Source organism: Lactuca virosa, chromosome 5 (assembly GCF_052849685.1).
Source record: "Lactuca virosa cultivar CGN04683 chromosome 5, Lactuca_virosa_CGN04683_v6, whole genome shotgun sequence".
Taxonomy (NCBI): Eukaryota; Viridiplantae; Streptophyta; class Magnoliopsida; order Asterales; family Asteraceae; genus Lactuca; species Lactuca virosa.
Window position 1 is genome coordinate 171,219,877 of NC_136430.1, and position 14,240 is coordinate 171,234,116.

Below are 14,240 nucleotides of genomic sequence, written 5' to 3' on the forward strand. Positions count from 1 at the left end.
AACTTCCTAAAACGCTATGGACATTGACAATGATGACATTGGATATCCAGTAAAGCTCTCTCTTCCCAATGGAAAGGGATCGGCCATAGTCAACTCGGTTGACCCAATGGTAAAGAGAGAGGCGAAGTCTGAGATAGTCCCATTATCAAGGGTCCATAGGTAACTATTGCCAAAGAAAGGGGCATTGTTTACGAAGCTGCCAAATTTACCTAAGGATGTTAAAGTCAATAAGTTTGGCTCTACTTCAGGTAAAGTCCATTGTCTAACTCTATTAAGTACATGCTGATTCTGATCGCGAGGATGGATTTCAATCGCATGGTTCGGTGATCAGAATTTTGGGCTATTACTTAAGAGTTATGATATTTATATTGCTTAGGAATAGATAACAACAAGGTTTTCATATGGATTGTAAGGATAAGTTTTCCCGCAAAGTTTTAAAATAAAAGAAAAAGGTTTTGATTTTATTTATTTTAAGTATCCTTACAATGGCATTTGTGAAAAGTTGTTGCTTATAAGATTCCATTGATAACAATATTGGAAAAATGGATTTGATTCTTTCGGTTGTGGTAGTGTCTAATATTACCAAATAAGGAAAGATTCTCATCACCCAAGGTTCAATTGGACCGAAACTTGGAATCATGCAAGTTGTATAGTATGATGAATGAGAACTTTTAGCTTGGAAAATTAAGACTAATTCCTTATGTGAATAAGGAAAGGACTAAGGGATCGAGTACACATTCTTGTGCACTGGTCAAGTCCACCACAAAAGATCAAGAAGACTATTCGTCATGATTTACTTAAGTTCAGTAAATATGGTTATACTTATAAGTTTAAGTATAAGTCTGTAGCATTGGAGAAGTTTCAATGTGAGACAGAACGAATAAGAAGAATCAAAGTATGGCAGAAAGATAAAAGTTTCTCAAATCTGAAAAGATGGGAGAGTACTTTAGTATCATGTTTATGATCATCTTAATGATTAAGATACCATATCACAATTGGTCCTCTAAAGTCATCTCTTATGACTAAGAAGAGGAGTCATGAATTGTTGAAATGGTTAAATCAAAAAGATGAGTCATACTTCGTTCCAAAACAATTCTTAGAGTCATACTCCAAGATTGTAACTTGAGTGACATATCTTAAAGAGGGTTTGTTAACACTAGTCAAATGTAAGAGTAAAAGGTTATCTACCCTTGTACATTTGAAATTGGTAAGTTGTGATGTTTTGGATAAAACAGAGACCAACTTAGGCCAATTGTGTAAAGTGTTAGTCTTGATAAAGAATCCGCACTATCTCTTGAATATTTGACCAAGGGAGTCTTATATGTCAAGAGGACAGTGGGAGTCTTAAAGCTCTTGAAAGTTTCAAGACTTAATCAAGAATAAAACCTAAAGTCCTTCACTAGCACACGACTTGAGGTTTATAACCTATCGTGTTGACATATTCTGTGCCCATTCCAGTTAAAGTTGGCTTTGCATAGGAGTTCTGAAAGTTCTCAATTGGTTGCATAACAACTTGGAAGCAATGGCAGGCCCTGTACTGCCAGGTGGCAAGAAGTTAAGATTGCATAAGTTCAGTCCATATGAGTTTGGATTTGTCATTATCCTTGTCTTGTAACTATGGTTTTGACAATTCACATGGATAAGAACACATACACCATAAAATCTAAGGGTCATAAGGTTTCTCTCTGATTCATGAAAATGATGGTGAGGAAACACTTTCACTAAGTAGATTTTAGCTAGATAGCAATTGTGATATTTGCATTCTCAAAGTCGTTAGTGGAGCGTGTGTGGTTTACCGGCACACTAACATGGACTTGTGAGAAGTGGCAAAGGTCTAAACAATTGAGACTATGATTACGGCATCCCTTTTCATAGTTCTAAAATTGTTTAGACACACATGTGAGCTATCTAAGAGAGGTGTATGATTTTGATAAAGTTTTATCAAAACAATCTAGTATCAGAAATCTGAACTTTGGTAAGAAAGTCAGCTGATTTCTGAGTACATGTCAAAGCTAGTGGGAGCATAAGTGTTATGCTAATAATCATCATGTTAGTGGGAGCATGATAATTATGAAAAAGGTTGCAAGTTAGCAATGTTAATTATAGAAAACAAAAGTTTCAATTCGTGAGGTTGCAGGGGTTAAAAAAGTTGTTTTGATATAATTAAGGGAGAGGAAATTATACTTCATTTCAATTCTAAAAGCTTAGATTGAGATTTTAATCGTATTTAATCAAGGATATATATATGAATTTCATGTTGGAATGGCTCAACATAAGGAAATTCTATATATGGGTCCATTATTTGCGTTCTAAAATTCGATTATGATTACGGCATCCGTTTTCATAATCTGAATTTTGAGAACTTGGCAAATTGAAATGGAAATATTATAGCAAAAGACTGGTTTAGTCTTTATGTGAGACATCATGAATCGTGTCCCATATGCTTCGGATATAGGATCGATTACATGTGCTATATTCATCCTTTCTAAAATTTTCCAAATGCCTGGGGCATTATGAAGGGAAAAGGTCTAGAATTGGATATGACTAAAATGATTAAGCAATTGTCGAGGACAATCTAAGGTTTACCAAAGATTGGTTGCTCAAGGACAGTTGGAAGTATAATGTTAATTCTGGAAGGACCATATTGACATAATCTGTAAGGAGGCAACTCTTGTTCAGAAGTGATAGTCAAAATGGAATATGGAAATGTTTCAAAGTTAGAAATTATTCAATATGTGTAAGATTAGGAAACTTAATGAAAGAAGGATGTTTCCAAGGAGCTGATCTCCTTTGGAATGCTCTGTAATGATTGTTGTCAAGTCTTTCTGACTTCGTGTATAATCATTAAGAGGATCAATGCATATAAGTTTAGAATCTAACAGATTTCAGTAAATGGCATGAATTTGGAATTCTTGCATTGCAGTAAGGATTTGGGACTGTGAAAAGAGGATCATTGGAGTGATGTTCAATTGATCTATTTTACAAAGTAAAGATCATAGACAAACATAGTATGCATACTTGGTGTATGGCATGACTAGTGTTTAGAAAACATAGTGTACATGCTTGGAGCATGGGACAACTATTGTTTTAAATTCAAGTATAAAGTTGATAAAACCGAAACAATGAATAATGAGTAATCAGTATGGTGATAAATAAAAGTGTTTATTTATATTCATAGGGTTTGATACCATATTTGATTCATTTATTCTTGTGTTTCAGTTTGCATGTTTTGACTTCCAGAATAACTAAGTCGCTCTTCCTGAATGATTAAGTTATTCAAACCATCCACAGTCGGTCATATGTTGGAAGTAGATATGAATCAAGACTGTCATGGGTTGGTTTGTCGAGGTCCAAGTAGGTGGACAAAGTGGTGCTACAACACTCATGAGTGCTCATAAGTTCTGAGTATTGGATTCAACCCGCCCTCATTTGAATCACTTCATGGATTTTATCACGAGTGATCATGAGACGACAATATCTTATATTCTTCAAACCTAGAGATATGAGTTGTTACTATGAGTTGGTTATACATTGATTGCACGAAAACGCATTGGTAACTCGATGTTATAAAACGTGCCTTTGTGTATGATTCAACAAGTAGTAGAACAAGCCATATGAGTCGAAGTTTATCCATTCCTTTTACCTTCGGGATAAAAGCGATATCTGTGGGCCCCTCGATGATTTAAAGATGATACATGTGAGTGCTTGGCCAAGCCAGGACTGATTTGATTTGTTCAATCAGTCAGTCATCATGAATCGGAAATCGGGAAACAGCAAATGGACAGAGAGAATGATTGATAATCCATGTCTCAGTCCATATGATATCTAGAATGGAGGAATATATGATCCCTTATCTAATGGACAAGTCATTGACAAAGGTCAGAGTTCGACAGAAGCTTTTGAGAGCTACGATTGCTGATCGGTTCCTGAAGTCATACGCAATAATAGTTTTAGACTTATCCAAGTGGGAGACTGTTGGATTAATGTCTAAGTCCATAACTATAATTGGTAAGACTTGACCCGACCCGGCATGGTCCATTTGGGTTGCATGTCATCATGCATTTGGATAGACTATAATGAGAGAAATAACTCTTAAGGTTGGTTAATATATTATAAGTTCTAATATATATTAATAAGGTTATTTAATTAGTATTGATCAAGAATTAATTTGGAATTAATTAAGTGATCAAAATGAGACTAATTAAATATATGGGTTGATTGTGTAAATCATTCATTCTTATATATGTGGGCTTGTGATCCAAGATTCCTTATGTTGGACTAAGTCCATGGGGTGACCCATGGATACTCCAAGGAGGTTAAAATCCATGGAGCATAAGGAATGGGTAAAGTTATGAGTTACATGGTGTAACCCTAATAGCCACCATATAAAAGAATCCCATGGCTCAAGAAATCGGGGACTAATGTGTGAGTGTGAGGGCTAGACGATTTCAAGGAGTGTTCAAGTTTCTCTCAAGTTATTCCAAGTGTATTTGGTGTTGTGTGAACCATTTGAGGTGTCACAATTGGGGCACTAGGCACTCAAGCTTGATGAAGACATTCTACATCAAAGAGGTATGTATTCTATCTTGTTATATTTATTATTTTGTATGCTAGATTAGGATAATACCTTGGATGTTCATAATTGTATGTATAATAGAGAAAACATAGATCCAAGGTATTTAGGGTTGCATGTACACTTAGGAGTGTTAGAATGCTAGATTAGGATAATACCTTGGATGTTCATAATTGTATGTATAATAGAGAAAACATTGATCCAAGGTATTTAGGGTTGCATGTACACTTAGGAGTGTTTTAATTAAAACTACTTTAAACACATAAGTTATGGAATTAATTAGTTTTGAATATTTTCAAAACTTGCCCTCAAGTTTTGGAATTTGTAAAGTTTTCCCCATGAATACTTTAATTCCAAGTTAGCCCTTAGAATTTTAAAAGTTAAAATTCAATCCTTATACTTTATAGTATTATAAGTTAATAATAAATATATGTATAAGAGCAAGTCAGTCTTACCGTTAGTAGGCCTCATTCACGAAGCCGGTCTATAAGGGGGGTATAAGGTTACTGCCTATAAAATGGCAGTTTAATGGGTGTCCACTCTCACCCACCGCTTCCTTGACTGGTGGAGGGTCGTTAGCCGAACGGGTAGGACAAGTACTATAATTCTCCCTTCATTAAAAGTATTAATGATAAATACTAAGTAACTAAACACTTATAAATTCCCAATCTTAGTTACTTAGGAAAATGTGAATAAGGTGCTAATCCATGAAAGTACACTTTGCACTTTGTTTAAGTCGGTTAGTGGAGCGTGTGTGGTTAACCGGCACACTAACTCGTATTTAACAAGGTAGGCAAAGGGTAACTTAATGTTTATCATAGTATCGATCGAGCGTGTGTGGTTAACCGGCACATCGATTGAGGGGTAAACACTTAAGGGTACCAAGTAATTTGCATGGTTACTTCACACCTTGTTTTGTGATCCTCGGCATCCCAGTCACAAAACCTGAAGGGCACACTCGGGATTGAAACATGCCTTTGAAAAGTTCAATGAATCTCAAAAGAATCTAGGAGTTTCAAAACCAATTAAAACCTAATAATACATTTCGTTTATCTTGGTGGAAATTGGTGAATCGTCATTCACCTACCTTCAAATATTCTATAGCTTGGATTACGGCATCCCTCTTCCAAGTTATAAAATATTATGTTGGGTCCTAGCGTTAATATTTCATATTGGGTGTTATATTAAGGAATTTAAATCAACTATCTTGAATTTCTCCCAAAAGATGTCTAGTTCAGACATCTATGATCATCCCAAATCTCTTGGAACTTCACTTCCTCCACCTCCTCCAGTTATTCTCCCTAACCCACAAGTTCTTGAAAAGTTTAAGGTCACTCAAGCCCTATTGGCAAGCAAAGGTCTATGTGTGATCACATCTTGGAGATATAGTCACATATTGACAAGCCGGGAGAGTTGGGTGTCAAAGTCTTGAGAAAGTTGGTGGCTCAACTACTTTCTAAGTCACATAGTGAGTTCCTTTGGGACTCCTATGAAACAGACTATGACAAGACCCTTAATCATCTTATCTATTTGCTAAGATCAACTTCCTAAAACTTTATGGACATTGACAATGATGACATTGGATATCCAGTAAAGCTCTCTCTTCCCAATGGAAAGGGATCGGCCATAGTCAACTCGGTTGACCAAATGGTAAAGAGAGAGGCTAAGTCTTAGATAGTCCCATTATTAAGGGTCCATTGCCAAAGGAAGGGGCATTGGTTGCGAAGCTGCCAAATTTACCTAAGGATGTTAAAGTCAATAAGTTTGACTCTACTTCAGGTAAAGTCCATTGTCTAACTCTATTAAGTTCCTACTTGGAGATTCTTATTACATGATGTGACTGGGTCACATGTTGATGTTTGAAGAATCAAAGAAAAGTGAAGAAACTTAAAGAAAGAATATGCTGAATCTGATCGCGTAGATGGATTTCTATCGCATAGTTTGAAGATCGGATTCTTGAGCTACTTCTTAGGAGTTATGATATATTGCTTAGGAATAGATAACAACAAAGTTTTCATGTGCTTTTGCACTGTAAGGATAGTTTTTTCCGCAAAGTTTTTAAAATAAAAGGAAAATTTTTTATTTTATTTATTTTAAAATATCCTTACAATGGCATTTGTGAAAATCTTTGTTGCTTATAAGATTCCATTAAGAGCAAGAGTGAAAATATGAATTTGATTCTTTTATTTGTGGTAGTGTCCAAATTTACCAAATAAGGAAAGATTCTCATCACCCAAGTTTCAGTTGGATAGAAACTTGGAATCATGCAAGTTGTATAGTATGATGAATGAGAATTTTCAACTTTGGAAAATTAAGACTAGTTCCTTGTTCACATGTATATGTGAGTCAAGTGAAGGACTAAGGGATCGAGTACACATTCTTGTGCACTGATCAAGTCCACCATAAAAGATCGATAAGACTATTCATCATGATTTACTAAGGCTTAGTAAATATGATTATACTTACAAGCTTAAGTATAATTCTGAGACATTGGAAAAGTTTCAATGTATGACAGAACGAATGAGAAGAATCAAATTAGGCAGAAGGATAAAAGTTTCTCAAATCTGAAAAGATGGGAGAGTACTTTAGTATCATGTTTTAAGATCATCTTAATGATTTTGAGACCTTATCACAATTCATCCTCTAAGTGCATTCTGATAGTTAAGAAGAGGAGTTATGAATTGTTGAAGTGGTTAAATCAAGAAGATGATTCATACATCGTTCCAAAAACAATTCTTAGAGTTATACTCTAAGATTGTAACTTGAGTGACATGTCTTAAAAGATGTTTAAAACACTTGTCAAATGTAAGAGTAAAAGTTTTCTACTCTTGTACATTTGAAATTGGTAATTTGTGATGTTTTGGATAAAACAAAGATCAACTAAGGCCAAATGTGTTAAGTGTCTGTCTTGATTAGAATCCACACTATCTCTTGAATATTTGGCAAGAAAGTCTTATAGGTTAAGGAGACAGTGGGAGTCTAAAAGATCCTGAAAGGGTTTCAAGAAGTAATCAAGAATAAAAACCTGTATTTCATCACTAGCACACAACTAGAGGTTTATAACCTATCGTGTTGAAATTTCTGTGCCCATTCTAGTTAAGTTGGCTATACATTTGAGTTCTACATGTTCTCAATTGTTTGCATAGCTACTTGGAAGCAATGGCAGGCCCTTGAGCTGCCAGGTGGCAAGAAGTTAAGATTGCATAAGTTCAATCCATATGAGTTAGGATTTGTCAGTAACCTTGTCTTGTGACCATGGTTTTGACGATTCACATGGATAAGAACACATACACCATAAAATCTAAGGGTCATAAGGTTTCTCTCCGATTCATGAAAATGATGGTGAGGAAACACTTCCACCAAGTAGATTTGAAGCAGATGGCAAAAGGTCTAAACAATTGAGACTATGATTACGGCATCCCTTTTCATAGTTCTGAAATTGTTTAGACACACATGCATGCTATCTAAGGAAAGGTGTATGATTTTGATAAAGTTTTATCAAAGCATCTCGTATCAGAAATCTGAACTTTGGTAAGAAAGTCAATAAAGTATTGATTTGTAGAAGTCCAGCTGATTTCTGAGTACATGTCAAAGCTAGTGGGAGCATAAGTGTTATGCTAATAATCATCATGTTAGTGGGAGCATGATAATTATTGTTAGTGTTGCAAGTTAGCAATGTTAATTATAGAAAACAAAAGTTTCAATTCGTGAGGCTGCAGGGATTGAAAAAGTTGTTTTGCTATAATTATGGGAGAGGATATACTTCATTTCAGTTCTAAAGGCTTAGATTGAGACCTTAATCATCTTTAGTCAAGAATATATATATGAATTTCATGTTGGATTGGTTCAACTTAAGGAAATTCTATATATTGCGTTCTCAAAATTCGATTATGATTACAACATCCCTCTTCATAGTCAAATTTTGAAAACATGGCAAATAAAAATATTGTAGCAAAAGACTGGTCTATAATCATGTCTTTATGTGAGACATCATGAATCGTGTACCATTTGCTTTGGGGTACAGGATCGATTGCATGTGCTATAATATTTGTCATTTCTAAATTTTTCCAAATGCCCAGAGGCATTAAGAAGGGAAAAGGTCTAGAATTGGATATGACTAAAATGATTAAGCAATTGTCGAGGACAATCTGAGCTTTACCAAAGATTGGTTGCTCAGGGACAGTTGGAAGTATAGTGCTAATTTTGGAAGGACCATATTGACATATTCTGAAAAGAGGCATCTCTTATTCAGAAGTGATAGTCAAAATGAGAATATGGAGTTGTCTCCATAGGTGGAAGTTATCTGTGTAAGATTAGAAAACTTAATGCAAGAAGCATGTCCAAAGCAATGTACTTTGAATATGAGACTTAGTTTCCATGGAGTTGATCTCCATTGGAATACCTTATAATGACTGTTGACAAGTCTTTGTGACTTTGTACATATTCATTACAGGAGGGTCAGTGCATATAAGTTTAAAATCTAAACAGATTTCGATAAATGATAGGAATTTGAAATTCTCACATTTTTCGATAAGGATTTGGGAGTGTGAAATTAGAATCATTGAAATTATGTTCAATTGGTTTATTTCACAAAGTAAGGATCATAGACAAATATAGAGTGCATACTTGGTGTATGGCAAAGCTATTGTTTAAGAAAAACATAGTGTACATGCTTGGAGCATGGGACAACTAATGTTTTTAATTCAAGTATAAAGTTGATAAAACCGAAACAATGAATAATGAGTAATCAGTATGGTGATAAATAAAAGTGTTTATTTATATTCATAGGGTTTGATACCATATTTGATTCATTTATTCTTTTGTTTCACTTTGCATGTTTTGACTTCCAGAATAACTAAGTCGCTCTTCCTGAATGATTAAGTTATTCAAACCATCCACAGTCGGTCATATGTTGGAAGTAGATATGAATCAAGACTGTCATGGGTTGGTTTGTAGAGGTCCAAGTTGGTGGACAAAGTGGTGCTACAACACTCATGAGTGCTCATAAGTTCTGAGTATTGGATTCAACCCGCGCTCATTTGAATCACTTCATGGATTTTATCACGAGTGATCATGAGACGATAATATCTTATATTCTTAAAACCTAGAGATATGAGTTGTTACTATGAGTTGGTTGTACATTGATTGCACGAAAACGCATTCGGTAACTCGATGTTATAAAACGTGCCTTTGTGTATGATTCAACAAGTAGTAGAACAAGCCATATGAGTCGAAGTTTATCCATTCCTTTTACCTTTAGGATAAAAGCGATATCTGTGGGCCCCTCGATGATTTAAAGATGATACATGTGAGTGCTTGGCCAAGCCAGGACTGATTTGATTTGTTCAATCAGTCAGTCATCATGAATCAGAAATCGGGAAACAACAAATGGACAGAGAGACTGATTGATAATCCATGTCTTAGTCCATATGATATCTAGAATGGAGGAATAGATGATCCCTTATCTAATGGACAAGTCATTGACAAAGGTCAGAGTTCATCGACAAGGTCAGAGTTCGACAGAAGCTTTTGAGAGCTACGATTGCTGATCGGTTCCTGAAGTCATACGCAATAATAATTTTAGACTTATCCAAGTGGGAGACTGTTGGATTAATGTCTAAGTCCATAACTATAATTGGTAAGACTTGACCCGACTCGGCATGGTCCATTTGGGTTGCATGGCATCATGCATTTGGATAGACTATAATGAGAGAAATAACACTTAAGGTTGGTTAATATATTATAAGTTCTAATATATTAATAAGGTTATTTAATTAGTATTGATCAAGAATTAATTTGGAATTAATTAAGTGATCAAAAGGAGACTAATTAAATATATGGGTTGATTGTGTAAATCATTCATTCTTATATATGTGGGCTTGTGATCCAAGATTCCTTATGTTGGACTAAGTCCATAGGGTGACCCATGGATATACTCCATGGAGGTTAAAATCCATGGAGCATAATGCTAGATTAGGATAATACCTTGGATGTTCATAATTGTATGTATAATAGAGAAAACATAGATCCAAGGTATTTAGGGTTGCATGTACACTTAGGAGTGTTAGAATGCTCATAACCCAACAGTGGTATCAGAGACTAGGCTTGTTTTCTTGTTATACTTGCAAAAGTAGCTGAAAAATCGAGTTGGATGCATATATTCGATTGTTTTGGCTGGAATTGGACTAGGAACATTACCCTAAGATGTTTTTGGATTTATAAACTTGTTTTTGATGTGGTAATGTTCATGCTAATCCAATTTCTAAGAAAATTGTCATAATTTCAAGATTTGTATTAGTTTGTATGTTCATGCTAATTTCTTGAAGATTGATGATTTGAATTATCTTGTTCTTATGAGGTTCTTAGATTAATAGAAAAGTTGTGTGAAATAGTTGTTTTCAATCCATTTTAATCTAAGAGTTGATTCCAAAGTGTGTTTTTGTAACTTGTCCTCAAGTTATATGAAAAGTCACATTTAAGAATAATAAAACTCATAAAAGTTGGCAAAGGTTACAAAATGAAGAGTCTAGTTCTAATTAAATGGTTTTATGACTCCATAACTTGTCCTCAAATTATGGAGGTTCAAGAGTCTCTTCATTAAATTAAAAAAAAAGTGTAACCTTAATTAGTTCCATAAGTTACAATAAAAAAAAAGTTATTTTTTTTATTAATTAGTTTAAAGTCTTCCATAACTTGTCCTCAAGATATGGAACTTGAAGAGTTTTTTTTTTTAATTAAAACTACTTTAAACTCATAAGTTATGGAATTAATTAGTTTTGAATAGTTTCAAAACTTGCCCTCAAGTTTTGGAATTTGAAAAGTTTTCACTTATGAATACTTTAATTCCAAGTTAGCCCTTAGAATTTTAAAAGTTAAAATTCAACCCTTATACTTTATAATATTATAAGTTAATAATATTTATATATATGTATAAGAGTAAAGTCAGTCTTACCGTTAGTAGGCCTCATTCACGAAGCCGGTCTATAAGGGGGGTATAAGGTTACTGCCTGTAAAATGGCAGTTTAATGGGTGTCCACTCTCACCCACCGCTTCCTTGACTGGTGGAGGGTCGTTAGCCGAACGGGTAGGACAAGGACTATAATTCTCCTTTCATTAAAAGTATTAATGATAAATACTAAGTAACTAAACTCTTATTAATACCGAATCTTAGTTACTTAGGAAAATGTGAATTTGGTGCTAACCCATGAAATTACACTTTGCACTTTGCTTAAGTCGTTAGTGGAGCGTGTGTGGTTAACCAGCACACTAACCTGGACTTAACAAGGTAGACAAAGGGTAACTTAATATTTATCATAGTATCGGTGGAGCGTGTGTGGTTAACCGGCACACTGATTAAGGGGTAAATATTAAGGGTACCTAGTATATTTGCATGGTTATTCACACCTTGTTTTGTGATCCTCGGCATCCCAGTCACAAAACCTGAAGGGCACACTCGAGATTGAAACATGCCTTTGAACAGTTCAATGAATCTCAAAGATCTAGGACTTTCAAATCCAATTAAAACCTAATAAATTATTTCGTTTTTCATGGTGGAAATTGGTGAATCGTCATTCACCTACCTTCAAATATTTTATAGCTTGGATTACGGCATCCCTCTTCTAAGTTATAAAATAGTTTGTTGGGTCCTAGCCTTAATATTTCATATTGGGTGTCATATTAAGGACTTTAAATCAACTATCTTGAATATCTCCCAAAAAGATGTCTGGTCTAGACATTTATGATCTTCCCAAATCTCTTGAAACAAGCTTTCCTAAATGAAGATGATGTCCCATGGATATCATACTTCTTTCACCTCCTCCAATTATTCTCCCTAACCCACAAGTTCCTAAAAAGTTTAAGGTCACTCAAGCCCTATTGGCAAGGCAAGGTCTAGGTGTGATCACATCTTCGAGATGTAGTCACATATTGACAAGCCGGGAGAGTTGGGTGTCAAAGTCTTGAGAAAGTTGGTGGCTCAACTACTTTCTAAGTCACATAGTGAGTTCTTTTGGGAATCCTATGAAACAGACTAAGACAAGACCCTTAATGATCTTATCTATTTGCTAAGATCAACTTCCTAAAACGCTATGGACATTGACAATGATGACATTGGATATCCAGTAAAGCTCTCTCTTCCCAATGGAAAGGGATCGGCCATAGTCAACTCGGTTGACCCAATGGTAAAGAGAGAGGCGAAGTCTGAGATAGTCCCATTATCAAGGGTCCATAGGTAACTATTGCCAAAGGAAGGGGCATTGGTTACGAAGCTGCCAAATTTACCTAAGGATGTTAAAGTCAATAAGTTTGGCTCTACTTCACGTAAAGTCCATTGTCTAACTCTATTAAGTACATGCTGATTCTGATCGCGAAGATGGATTTCAATCGCATGGTTCGGTGATCAGAATTTTGGGCTATTACTTAAGAGTTATGATATTTATATTGCTTAGGAATAGATAACAACAAGGTTTTCATATGGATTGTAAGGATAAGTTTTTCCGCAAAGTTTTAAAATAAAAGAAAAAGGTTTTGATTTTATTTATTTTAAGTATCCTTACAATGGCATTTGTGAAAAGTTGTTGCTTATAAGATTCCATTGATAGCAATATTGGAAAAATGGATTTGATTCTTTCGGTTGTGGTAGTGTCTAATATTACCAAATAAGGAAAGATTCTCATCACCCAAGGTTCAATTGGACCGAAACTTGGAATCATGCAAGTTGTATAGTATGATGAATGAGAACTTTCAGCTTGGAAAATTAAGACTAATTCCTCATGTGAATAAGGAAAGGACTAAGGGATCGAGTACACATTCTTGTGCACTGGTCAAGTCCACCACAAAAGATCAAGAAGACTATTCGTCATGATTTACTTAAGTTCAGTAAATATGGTTATACTTATAAGTTTAAGTATAAGTCTGTAGCATTGGAGAAGTTTCACTGTGAGAGAGAACGAATAAGAAAAATCAAAGTATGGCAGAAAGATAAAAGTTTCTCAAATCTGAAAAGATGGGAGAGTACTTTAGTATCATGTTTATGATCATCTTAATGATTAAGATACCATACCACAATTGGTCCTCTAAAGTCATCTTAGTGCATTCTTATGACTAAGAAGAGGAGTCATGAATTGTTGAAATGGTTAAATCAAAAAGATGAGTCATACTTCGTTCCAAAACAATTCTTAGAGCCATACTCCAAGATTGTAACTTGAGTGACATATCTTAAAGAGGGTTTGTTAACACTAGTCAAATGTAAGAGTAAAAGGTTATCTACTCTTGTACATTTGAAATTGGTAAGTTGTGATGTTTTGGATAAAACAGAGACAAACTTAGGCCAATTGTGTAAAGTGTTAGTCTTGATAAAGAATCCGCACTATCTCTTGAATATTTGACCAAGGGAGTCTTATATGTCAAGAGGACAGTGGGAGTCTTAAAGCTCTTGAAAGTTTCAAGACTTAATCAAGAATAAAACCTAAAGTCCTTCACTAGCACACGACTTGAGGTTTATAACCTATCATGTTGACATATTCTGTGCCCATTCCAGTTAAAGTTGGCTTTGCATAGGAGTTCTGAAAGTTCTCAATTGGTTGCATAACAACTTGGAAGCAATGGCAGGCCCTGTACTGCCAGGTGGCAAGAAGTTAAGATTGCATAAGTTCAGTCCATATGAGTT